Source organism: Pelodiscus sinensis, chromosome 19 (genome assembly GCF_052426305.1).
Source record: "Pelodiscus sinensis isolate ZL-2025 chromosome 19, ASM5242630v1, whole genome shotgun sequence".
Taxonomy (NCBI): Eukaryota; Metazoa; Chordata; order Testudines; family Trionychidae; genus Pelodiscus; species Pelodiscus sinensis.
This window is the reverse complement of record NC_143070.1, coordinates 16,078,558-16,089,949: the sequence shown is the minus strand read 5'-3', so window position 1 is coordinate 16,089,949 and position 11,392 is coordinate 16,078,558.

Sequence of the window (11,392 nt, the reverse complement as noted above, 5' to 3'; positions counted from 1 at the left end):
TTGGGGTTACAGACACATATAGGCTGTGTCTACATTGGCACCCTTTTCTGGAAAAGGGATGCTAATGAGACACTTCCGAATTGCAAATGCCGCAGGGATTTAAATTTTCCCCTTGGCATTTGCATGAACATGGCTGCCGCTTTTTTCCTGCTCGGGGCTTTGCCGGAAAAAAGCGCCAGTTTAGACGGGATCTTTCGGAAAATAAAGCTGGATGGGGAGCAGCCTCTGGGGTGCCAGGGCCAGGACACCAGCCTAGCAGAGGATGGGTGGGAGGTGGCAGTGACATCACAAAGGGCCTATTGTATGACCACAGCCTATTGGGGGACAGTGATGACCTCACAAAGAGTCTCTGGCAACAAGCACTAAGGACAGAGGTGCACGGCCGGGGCAAACGCCGAGTTTCCTGCGGCTTGGCAGCAGCACGGCCCCTTCTCAGGGTCTCTGCAGGGGCCGGATGGAGAAGTGGGACCGAGGGGCGGGGGCAGGAGCCTCGTCGACATTTTCTCCTCCCCTGCAGCTGGTCCTGTCATCTGAGGTGACAATGTAGGAGCCTCGGAAAGGTTTGGAGCCTGCTCAATCTGGTTCCCCTTTGCCCCATTCCCTCTCTCTGTCTCGCCTTCTCCTGCGTCTTTTCCCCTTTCCCTGCCCCACCAAGCAGGAGGAGGTGTTGGGGAGTTGGGACAGTGGGAAGCCTCACACAGAACTCAGACTGGCAGAGTTCTCGGAGCAGGTGACCTGGCCCTCCATTTGGACGTGTGCTGAGACCCACCCCCCACCTCCTAGCTCCCAGAGTCTTGCTCCCAAATGGCCAAGCGGGTGGTTACTGACGGAGGACACTTGCAGCCTTTTGTTCTCTTTCAAACCGATTTCGGGGAGTCATTATTAACAGTTCCCAGCCATGCGGGAAGTGCCTAACACCTGGGGTTCCACAGGGGTTCCACCTGGGGTTCCACAGGGGTCTGCTTATTAAGTTTGCAGATGACCCCAAGCTGGGAAGGGTGGCAAGTGCTTTGGAGGACAGGGTCATACTTCAAACTGATTTGGACAAACTGGAGACATGGGCTGAAGTAAACAGGATGAAGTTTAATGAGGAGAAATGCAAAGCGCTCCACTTAGAAAGGAACCACCCATTTCACACATGCTAGGAAGGAGTCCTGCAGGAAGGGATCTAGGGCGTCAGAGTGGACCACAAGTGAAGCAGGAGTCAACAGTGTGACACTGTTGCAAGAAAAGCAAACATGATTCTGGGAGGTGTTAACAGGCATGTCGTGAGCAAGATTCGAGAAGTCATTCTTCTGCTCTACTGTGCACTGATTAATCCTCAGTTGGAGTCTCGCTGCTGATTAGGCCTCTGTTGGAGTTTTGTGTGCAGTTCTGGGCACTGCATTTCAAGAGAGCATGTTCTACTTCCAGGGGAAAAAAAGGAAACTGTGAACCGTAATTTGAATACCTTTCTTCCAGGACGGGGTTTTGTTTTTTGAAGAGGCATTTCTGGGGCCAAATGTCACAAAAAGCCCTCTTTCGGAAGCTCCCTTCTTCCTGATGGGAGGAGGAAGACTGGGCTTCCAAAAGAGTAGGTTTCCACTTCCACAAAAAAGACAGCTGAGCAAACGTGTTCCCTGGATGTAGCGGGGGCGGGGATGGGCAGGTGTGTGTGGGCGGGGGGGGGGGGGCGTGTTTCTGTGATACAGCAGTATATACCAGCCTGAGAGGGGACACGAGAGCAGTTTTCAAGTGCCTAAAATGGGGTTATATGGAGGAGGAGATAAATTGTTCTCCTTGGCCTCCGAGGAGAGGACAAGAAGCAATGGGCTTACCTGCAGCAAGGGAGGTTTAGGCTGGACATGAGGAAAAACTTCCTGTGAGGGGGGTTACACTCGGGAGATATTTCAGAGCAGACACCTGTCAGGGATGCTCTAACGGTGCTTGGTCCTGCCGGAAGGGTAGGGGGCTGGACCCAATGATCCCTGATGGCTGGTGCCCATTAGTGGTGGCTGGGCTGTGGCCGGTTGGAAGGCCTCTGTGTTTCCTAAGGGGGTGCTTGGGGGCAGGACATCAGCCTGACTGGGGTTGGGGGGGCAATGACACCACAAAGGCCTATGGAGGGGAGGGGCTAGGGAAGGGCTGAGCTCATGGAGATCCCCTGACAGCTGCACGGCAGGGCAGCCTCAGAGACACCCCCCAGCCCTTTCTGGCTGTGTGAGGAGCCCCCCAAAGAGGCAGGGCTGGAATCGCTCTGAGACCGACCCTGCTGGGGGTGACCTGGGCCAGCCCTTGGGATGTCCCCGGAGACCTCTCGCCCGCCCCCCTCTCCCAATCTCGCTGCTGATTGGCTGAGCCGGGGGCCACGGACAGGGAGGAGATTTCCCGGGTGTGACCCCCCTGCTCTTCCTTTGCAGGCTCTGCACGGCCGGGGTCCAGGCCTCCAGCTGGCCCTGCAGGGGGACCGGCAGGCACAGCCCCACACAGGTGCCAGGAGAGCTGGTAGGTGAGCATGAGCAGGGGTGTCGGGGCAGTCTTCCCTTAGCACTGGGGTAGGGGGGCATGGGGACCCTGGGGCAGGGCCGGCAGGACAGGGCTGTGTTGGGCCTTTTCTCCATCCGGGACAGGGGAAGGGGATGGAAGTTGAAGTCAGGGCCTGGCTGGCTTTGGGATAGGGACCCTCAAATCCCATACACCTGGTTGGGAGGGGGGGGGGGCTTGTTGGCACAGCCTGGGCACTGGTCTATTGACCCGGCTCTACCTCTCTCCACCGCAGCGCGTCAGCTCCTGCATCACGTCCACGGTGTCCTAGGGGAGAGCCAAGGCCCAGGGAACAACAGAGCCGGTTGTAACCCCCCCCCCCCCCCCCATTTCCCGCATGGGAGGTGAGTGACCTCTGAGCCGGCCCCGGACTCTGGGGTGGGCAGGCAGCTCCCGCAGGGCCGGCAGCGGTAGGGCTGCGGCCTGGCAGCAACCCCTGGGGAGGGCCAAATCCGAGCCGGGCCTGAGCAAGGTGGCCAGTGTCCGGTTTGGAACCAGACAGGCCAGAATCTGAGGTTTCTGTGTGGGAAAGAAATGGAGACAATAGAAATGAGACAATGGGAATGGCCGGGATTTCCCTGGGGAGACGGAATGTCGATTGTGATGTCATGTCAAGTGTGTCCAGTAGTTTTGTTGAGACCATCTGGCAACCCCAGGCCTGAGCCAGACTTAGGCCCAGTTCAGGGGAGACCTTAGGACGTTAAGGGCCCATGTTCCAGCCAGACTCCTGCCCCGACCTGGGTCCCTCCTTGTCCCCCTGGAGCATCTGGGGGTGCAAGTCCCCCTGGAGGGCCTTGCCCACCGCTCTTTGCCCCAGGAGCTGGGGGTCTCGTTAGCTCCTCTCCCCAGTGGCTTCAGCGGAGGGCTGTGGGGAGGGAGGCGCCTGGCCCAGGGGGGTTGGGAGCTGGCAGCAGGACTGCCAAAAAACAGACTCTCCAGTAGAAAACCGGACCCCTGCCATCCCTAGCCGGCTGCAGGACACTGATGGGCCCCGTCTCCTCCCTTCCATCCCAGCTCAGCACAGCCCCCACTAGGGAGCTTGGGGCCCAGCTGGGACTGTCCCTCAGGGGCTCAGCCGAGGACACCGGCCGGCCGGCCAGGGAGCGTCCTGACCCCTGTGCCCACTGCTGCTGCGCCAGAGGTGAGGGACCCCGCTGGGCAACGGGCCCCCAAGCACTGACACCGACAGACGCCAGGCCGGGGGCCCTGCTGAAGTGTCGCCCCCCCGATCCCGCCTCCCCCCCCGGGAATGGGAGCCTGGTTGCTACACACCAGACCCTCTGGGACCAGCCCCACGGGAGGGTGAGTCTGTCTCTCTCCCCTCCCCCACACTCCATGTAGGACCAGCCCCTCCCCAGGCCCCAAGGCACCTGCTCTTTGTGAGGCCAGGGATGCAGCCCACTGGGAACCCAGCCCCAGCCAGGGCCCTAGGGCAGCTGGACGCCGCAGGGGAACAGCTCGGGGGAGAGGGGCATCACCAGCTCCTGCACTGATAGCCCGGGAGGGGTCTGGCCCTGGGGGGCACTAGAGAGGTGCTACGCCCATCCCAGGGCCCAGCTCCCCCTGCCCCCTGGTTCCCAGGCACCGCGTCTGACAGGCCCTTGCTCTCTTGGGACAGGAGGAGCCCGGCCACGGGGACACGCCAGCTCCCCTGGTCTGACCCTGGCCCCAGGTGCCTGCAGCTCGGCAGGGGCTGCCCCAGGGCAGGTGACGACAGCTGGGGAGGGAGCCGCCTGCGATATCAGCACCTCGCTTTCCCTGCTCACTCTGGGAGTGGAGCCGCAGCCGCGGCCGGGCACTGGGGAGAGGGAGGGGCTTCCCCCCCCCCCGCCGCTGGGGATAGAACCACCCACCCATCTCCTGTCTCTGGACAGAGACCTGCACAGCCTCGTGAGTCAAGGCCAGCTTACGGACTACAGCCGTTAGGCAGAACTGCCTGACTAAAGGGGCAAAACACTGGCCATTGGGCCACGCTGCCCAGAGGAAAGGGGCAAGGTACTGACTGGCCATTGGGCCACACTGCCCTTAGAAAAGGGGCAAGGTACTGACTGGCCATTGGGCCACACTGCCCTGAGAAAAGGGGCAAGGTACTGACTGGCCATTGGGCCACACTGCCCAGAGGAAAGGAGCAAGGTACTGACACTGGCCATTGGGCCACACTGCCCAGAGGAAAGGGGCAAGGTACTGACTGGCCATTGGGGCCACACTGCCCAGAGGAAAGGGGCAAGGTACTGACTGGCCATCGGGCCACACTGTGGTTACGGACTCCACCCACTAGGCTGCCCTGCCCTATGCCGGGCTCTGCCAGAGGGAAGCTGGGAGCCTGCAGGCTTTGTGGCCAGAGAAGCTGCCGTCCCCTCGGCACCAGGCGCGAGTTGGACCCAGGGGCCGGATGGTGACGATTCCAGGGACGGGGCGTGTCGTGGCACAGACTGAAGGCTGAAGAACCAGCCCAGAGGCCAGGACCAGGCGAGGTCACACACGGGACCAGGGCAGCGGAGGAGGAAACCGATCGGCCAGGGGAGAGAGGCCAGACGGGGGCTGCACCTTGGGACCTGCTGAAGCCTGGATCAGATGAAGGGGCTTCCCCGTTGCGCCGCTTCTCCCAGAAGACGAGCTCGGTGCCCTTCAGCCAGGATGCCGGGCAGAGAAGCCGCCGTGAACCCGGCGCCTCGCAGCCCTGCCCTGGGCGTCGGAGGCCTGGCCAGGCCCTTCCCAGGGAGACTCCCATCCTGTGCAGATCCCTACGGCGGGGGTGGGGAACCTCAGGCGCGGGGGCCGGATGCAGCCCCGGCTGGCGGGGATCTGGCCCCTGAAGGTCGAGGCTCCCCCCTGCATTGGGGGCCCACGCTGGGGAGGGGAGGGGGGCTGTTTCTCACTTGTGTGCAGCCCCCCATGGATTTCTCTTTGGGTCAGTGGCCCCGACCCAGCAAAGGTTCCCCACCCCTGCTCTGTGGGGGGTAAAGGTCCCTGGGAACCTGACTAGGGCCCCACCCATTTCACAGCCAGGAGACGTGCAACGGGGGGAGAGGAGGGGATGGGGGAATGGCGAGGGGAGTCTGAGTTCCCCACGTGGTGAGGGGCCTGGGGCGTCAGCTGCTCCCTGACCTGGCTGGGATGGGACAGGAGTTGTCCTGCCCCAGCACGGGCACTCGCGGAGGGGGCAGATCAGAGCCACCCTGAGGGGCAGGGAGAACTGAGGGTGGAACGGCTCTAGCCCTGCCCCGCAGGCTGCTGGGAAGTGAACTTGGCACTCTTGGGACGCCCCCACCCGCACTGCACACAATCCTAGTTTGGGCCAGGACCCAGCCGGTCAGAGAGCCGGGAAATTTCCCACGGAAGCCCCTGGGAGTGTGCCAGGGAGCAGTGTGGACACGGTCTGGCTGTGAAATGGGCGAGGTTGCAGGGGGACGCGATGGGGCCCTAGTTCCGGCGTATTCCCTGGAAGTTGTGGGAAAGGGTCTGCCAGAAACTCCTGGCCCTGTTGGTCTCCAGGGTCATTGGGGAATCCCCTAGTGCAGCCTTTCTCCAGCTGGGGCTCCCCACCCACAAGGGGGTTCCAGGGCCAGGGGAGGGGGCTCGCGAGCAGGGTCACTGGTCGCCTGGGTTTTCCCAGCCATGACCTTGTCTTCAGGCTTCAAATCTTCCTCTGGGCAGATGTTTGGAAATATTAAAAACTGTCGGATTTCTCCCGGCTTTCCCAGCTGAGTGGCTGGAGAGCAGCAGCCGCTGTCTGGGTACCCGGTTCGGATGGCAGGGCCACTGCCAGCAGCAGCACAGGGGGAAGGGAGGCCTGGTCTGTTGTTGCCATCCTTCCTTCTGCACCGCTGCTGGCAGTGGGGCTGCCTTTCGATCTGGGTGGCAGCAGAGCAGCGGCCCCTGGCAGGTCACCCAGCTCAGAAATCAGCGCCACGCCCAGCCGCAGCCCAGATACAGTCTTGGCTCGTCCCCTTCTGCAGGGTGTGGGGCTGGCTTTTGAGCTGGGTGGCCAGGGAGTGGTGACTGCTGGCCAGGGGCCCAGATCAGAGGACGGCGTCCCTGCCAGCAGCAGCACAGAAGCAGGGTGGCTCCGTGTGGTGTCACTCCTACTTCTGCACCACTGCTGGCCGTGGCCCTGTCCTCCGAGCTGGGCGCCCCAGGAGCAGCCACGACTCTCTGGTCACCCGCTCGGCCGTCAGTGCTGCTCCCAAGAGCGGTGCAGCAGAAGGTGCAGGAGGGGCGGGATTGCAGCACTTCCTTCGGCACCGCGGCGGGTGTCAGCCCTGCCTCCCAAACGGGGTGACCAGAGAGCAGGTGCCACTGGCCAGGGGCTACCTCAGAGGGCAGCACCGGCGCCAGCAGCTGCACTAACTAGGGATGTCAACGTGTGTCGTCGGCTACACGATTAACCGATACGCCTGGGCTTAGTGGTTAATCCTGTCGACTCCACGCACCCCTCCCCCGGCTGCCTCATTATCAGAGGCAGCAAGGGGTGGGAGTTGGGAGCTGGTGTCTGGGGGAGCCGGATTTTAAGCTGCCTCCCCATAAGCACCAGATGCCTCAGAGCTGCCTGGCCTCCTACCCCTGTGCGGCTGCTGATCGAGGTGCAGCAACACGGAGGGTGATGGGGGCTGGCGGGAGCTGGTGCATGCGGGAAGCGGCTTTTAAGACAGCTCCCCATGTGTATCAATTCCCATGGAGCCACTTCTCGGCCCCCCCATCCCACTGCTGCCTCGCTATCAGAGGTAGCAATATGTGGCGGGGGCAGACAGGAGCAGGTATGTGCGGGGAGCCACCTTTTAAGCAGGTTCTCCACTCATGCCACCTCTGCAGAAGCCCCCTTTTCCCCCTTGCTGCCTCCCACAGAGGCAAGGGGAGAATGGGCACAGGCAGGAGCTGGGGCTCCGGGGTAGCTGGCTTAAGAGTTGGTTCCCCATGAGCACCAGCTCTTTAAAGCCGCCTGCTCCTGCCCCTCATGCTGCAGAGCAGCCTCTGTCCGGGACTGTCCCAAGCTCTCGGCACACAGAGGCTTCTGCGTGGGATGCAGGTGCAGCCTCCGTCTGCAGGGAGCTCGGATGCCCTGTGGACAGGGGCTGCTTCCACCCCGCACTGCTGCCTCGTTATCAGAGGCAGCGGCATGGGGTGGCCAGGGGCTCCCCGGGATTGGGGCAGAAGCGCATTGGCCCGGCAACTCTCGAATAACCATGGAATTGCTACGGCTTGATGCAGTGCCCCGATTATTCAATGACTCCCTGTCTGACATCCCTAGTGGAGAAGGGAGGGCGGCCCTGGACAGTGCTACTCCTCGTCCTTCTCTGCCACGGCTGGCGACGGCGCCACCTCTCCCGCCGGGCAGCCGGACAGTCAGCGCCGTGGCTGGTAGCCGCGCAGAGGGGAGGGTGAGCCTGGTGCGACAACGCGACTAATTGATGGGCACTTTGAAATGTACAAGGGCCCCAGGGGGGTTGGAACATGCACAGCCAGGGACATCCGGAGGCTCTTCTGCGTTTCAAACAGAAGAGCCTTCATGGAGCCTGGGGTCCGCAGGGGATCAGAGTCCCCCATAGGCCCCGCGCTCCATGCGGCGCTGAAGTTTCCAAATGCCAGGCAGAGCCCGGGCTCAGCGGCTCCGCACTGCATTTCCCCAGAACCCAGGATAAGCTGGGGACCCTCCCGATCAGTGGGGGAGCCCCCAGCTGATGACGGGTTCCGGGGTAATGCTGCATGGAAACGAGGTCAGCTGGGGACTGCTAATCCCAGTCACCGCTTGGCATTTCCAAGCAGCAGCCCCACTCGGAGTCTGGGGTCTGCTTGGGATCCCCCAGCTGACTCCGGGTTCCATGTGGCGCTGCCGCTTTGAAGTCCCGTCTGTTCCCTCCCCTTTGCCACCTCTACCTGATAGAGGCAGTAAGGGGGGAACTGCCGAGTCGACGTGACTATCCAATAAGCATTTGCTTGTCAGCTAGTCAGCTAGTCCTTAACACTCTCACTGCAGGGCGGCAGCCCCTGGCCACGCACCTGGCTCGGAAGGCAGCAGGGTCACCAGCAGCAGCGCAGAACACAGGGCGGCATTCGATGGCGTCGCTGCCCTGACTTCTGCGCCCGTTGGTGGCAGCTCCCTCTGCCCATGTGGGCGGGTGGAAAGGCAGCACCACCCCCAGCAGCAGTGCACAGGGAGGGAGGCCTGGCGTGGTTTTGCCTCCCTTCCTTGTGCACCCCTGCTGGTGGGGGCGCTGCATTTTAAGGGGAGGGCGGCTGGGAAACAATGCAATGGGTCGGGCACGTGGCCAGGGCAGCAACTCCGGCTCCAGCAGCAGCACAGAAGGAACGTGGCCTGCTCTGTGACTGCCGCCCTCCTTCATTGCCACGGCTGGGGGCAGCCCGACGTTCCGCGCCAGGGGCTGGAGAGCGGTGGCTGCTGGCAGGACACCCAGCTCGGAAGGCCACACGGCTGCCAGCAGCAGCGCAGAAGGCAGGAGGTGAGATCTGTTGTTGTCACTTTCCCTCCTGTGCTGCAGCTGGGTGTGTGGCCAGAGACGGGCCACTGGCCAGGTGCCTACCTGAGAAGGCAGCGCCAGCACCAGCAGCAGCGCAGAAGGGAGGGCGGCCTGGTGTGCCGGTGCCTCCCTTCCCTCTGCACTGCTCCTGGTCATGGCTCTGCCTACTAATGGGGAGGCTGGGGGCAGTTACAAGGGGCCAGGTGCCCAACCTGGATGGCAACCCCAACGCCAGCAGCAACGCAGGAGGGAGGGGAGCTGGTCTGGTGTCGCCACCCGGAGTAGCCTGAGAGTGGCCCAGCTGCAAAGTCACCGCCAGCAGCAGCACAGGAGGGAGGCCTGGTCTGGTATCTCAGCCCTTCCTTCTGTGCCGCTGCAGGTGGTGGTGCTGCCTTTGGATCTGGGCAGCAGCAGGGCAGCGGCTGCTGTTGTGGGGCCCAGATCAGAGGGGGCCCCACTGAGCAGCGAGTGAGGGGTGGTCACTGACGGGTCCCCCAGCTCAGAAGTCAACGCCCCCCAGCAGCAGCGCAGAGGCAGGGTGGCCTGGCATGTTGTTGCCACCGTTCCTTCCGCACTGCTGCTGGCAGGGCTGCCTTCTCCGCTGGGGACCACAGAGCAGGGGCCACAGGGGAGGTGCCCAGCTCGGAGGGCAGCTCCGCTCCCAGCAGCAGCGCAGAAGGAAGGGGGTGTGGCTGCCATTGCATCCTTCCCTCTGCCCCCTACTGGGGGCATCGCTCCCTTCCAAGCTGGGTGGCCAGAGCGAGCGGGATCCCAGCTGTGGGGTCAGTGCCAGCAGCAGCAGCAGCGCAGGAGAAGTGGAGGCAGCGATGCCGTTGCCCCCCTTCCGTCTGCGCCGCTGCTGGCCAGGTTGGGGGCAGAGAGCAGCTGCCCATCCAGCCACCCAGCTGGGGAGGCCAGGAGAGATCAGGGACATTTCTTCTTATTTCCAAACTCCGCCGGGATGGGGACCTGGGGACTGAACACGAGGCCACGGCTGGGAAAGCCCAAATGTCCGGTGCCCCCGTGAGCGACCCTCCTGCCCTCGCCTTGCCGCCCCCTTCTGGGCAGGGATCCCCAGGGGGAGAAACGCTGCACTAGGGGATTCCTCTACGACCCCGAGGGCCACCACGGCCAGGAGTTCCCGGCAGCCCCTTTCCCACCACTTCCAGGGAGGAGGCGGCAGGTTCTCAGGGGAGGTTTCCCCAACTCAGAGATCTGCCTGGATGGAGAGTGGAGGAGCAAAGGGAGGGCCTGGCCAGGAACGCCCAGGGCCAGGGCAGGGCTCACACGGCAGCACCCACGGCAGGGAGTGGCCAGAGACTCCTGGGAACAGACGGGTGTGAAAAGAAACCTGCTGCTCAGCCAGGCCCAAAACTCTGTGTCTGCCGGCCACTAGGGCCAGCCCAGATGTATCCAGCCTCCCGCTGACTCTGGAGTCCCTGCTGCCTTCTCCTGCATTGCCGGGAAGAGGAGAAGTGATTCGTGGTGTCCGAGAGATGCTCCTTCAACGCCAAAATCTCCACCCACCTCGGGGGTAGCAGGAGCCAAGTAAAAAAATTGTGAGACTGGTTTAAAATAAAAAGATTGAGGAGAAATCAACCAATAATGGATTGTATGAGCTTTGATTTCTGGGCCTTAAGCGCACGCGCGGGTCGGTCTCAGCCATTCCCTGCAAACCGAAGGACTTGAAACACTTTTCCCATGACAGCCGAGGGGGCGGCTGCACCCCAGGGCCTGTGGGGACAGAGCGGTGCCAGCAGAGCCCCTCACTGGGATGCAGCCCACAGGCACAGCCCCCTCCCCAGGCAAAGCCCTCCCAGACTCCTGGCTGGAGCAGTCATGTCTAGGAGTCAGAGCAGGGGCTGTGGGTCATAGCTGGGGTCAGGAGTCCCAAAGCAGCCCAAAGGCCGGTCTCCTGGGCTCAGACTTGAACGGCCGAAGGAACCATCATGAGCATCTGGTCTGACCCCCTGCACCTTGCAGGCCTCAAAACCTCCCCCACCCCTCCGGCCCCAGCCCCACTTGCCCCCCAGCCCCACTTGCCCTGGCTGTTACTGACGCCCTCACGTCACGGCTCAGCAATGGCAAGGGATGGAGAATCCCCCATTGCACGACTTGGTCTCTGCAGAGGGGGGCAGCCGCATCCACCCAACCCCTACGGGCTCTGCCCGTCTGACCCCTTGACAAGCCCTTCCCCCCCCCCCAACACGGGGTCAGTAGGAGCAGGCGTGTTCTGGCCGGAGCCCCCAGCCACACGGTGGGGAAAGAATTGTCTGGAGCAGCTCAGCACTGGGGAGCCCCCGTTTCCCTCTGCGGAGCGCGGGGCAGCCGGTCCAATTCCTCCCACCCATGTCAGTCCAAGGGCCGCCGATGGGAGCTGGCAGCACAAACGC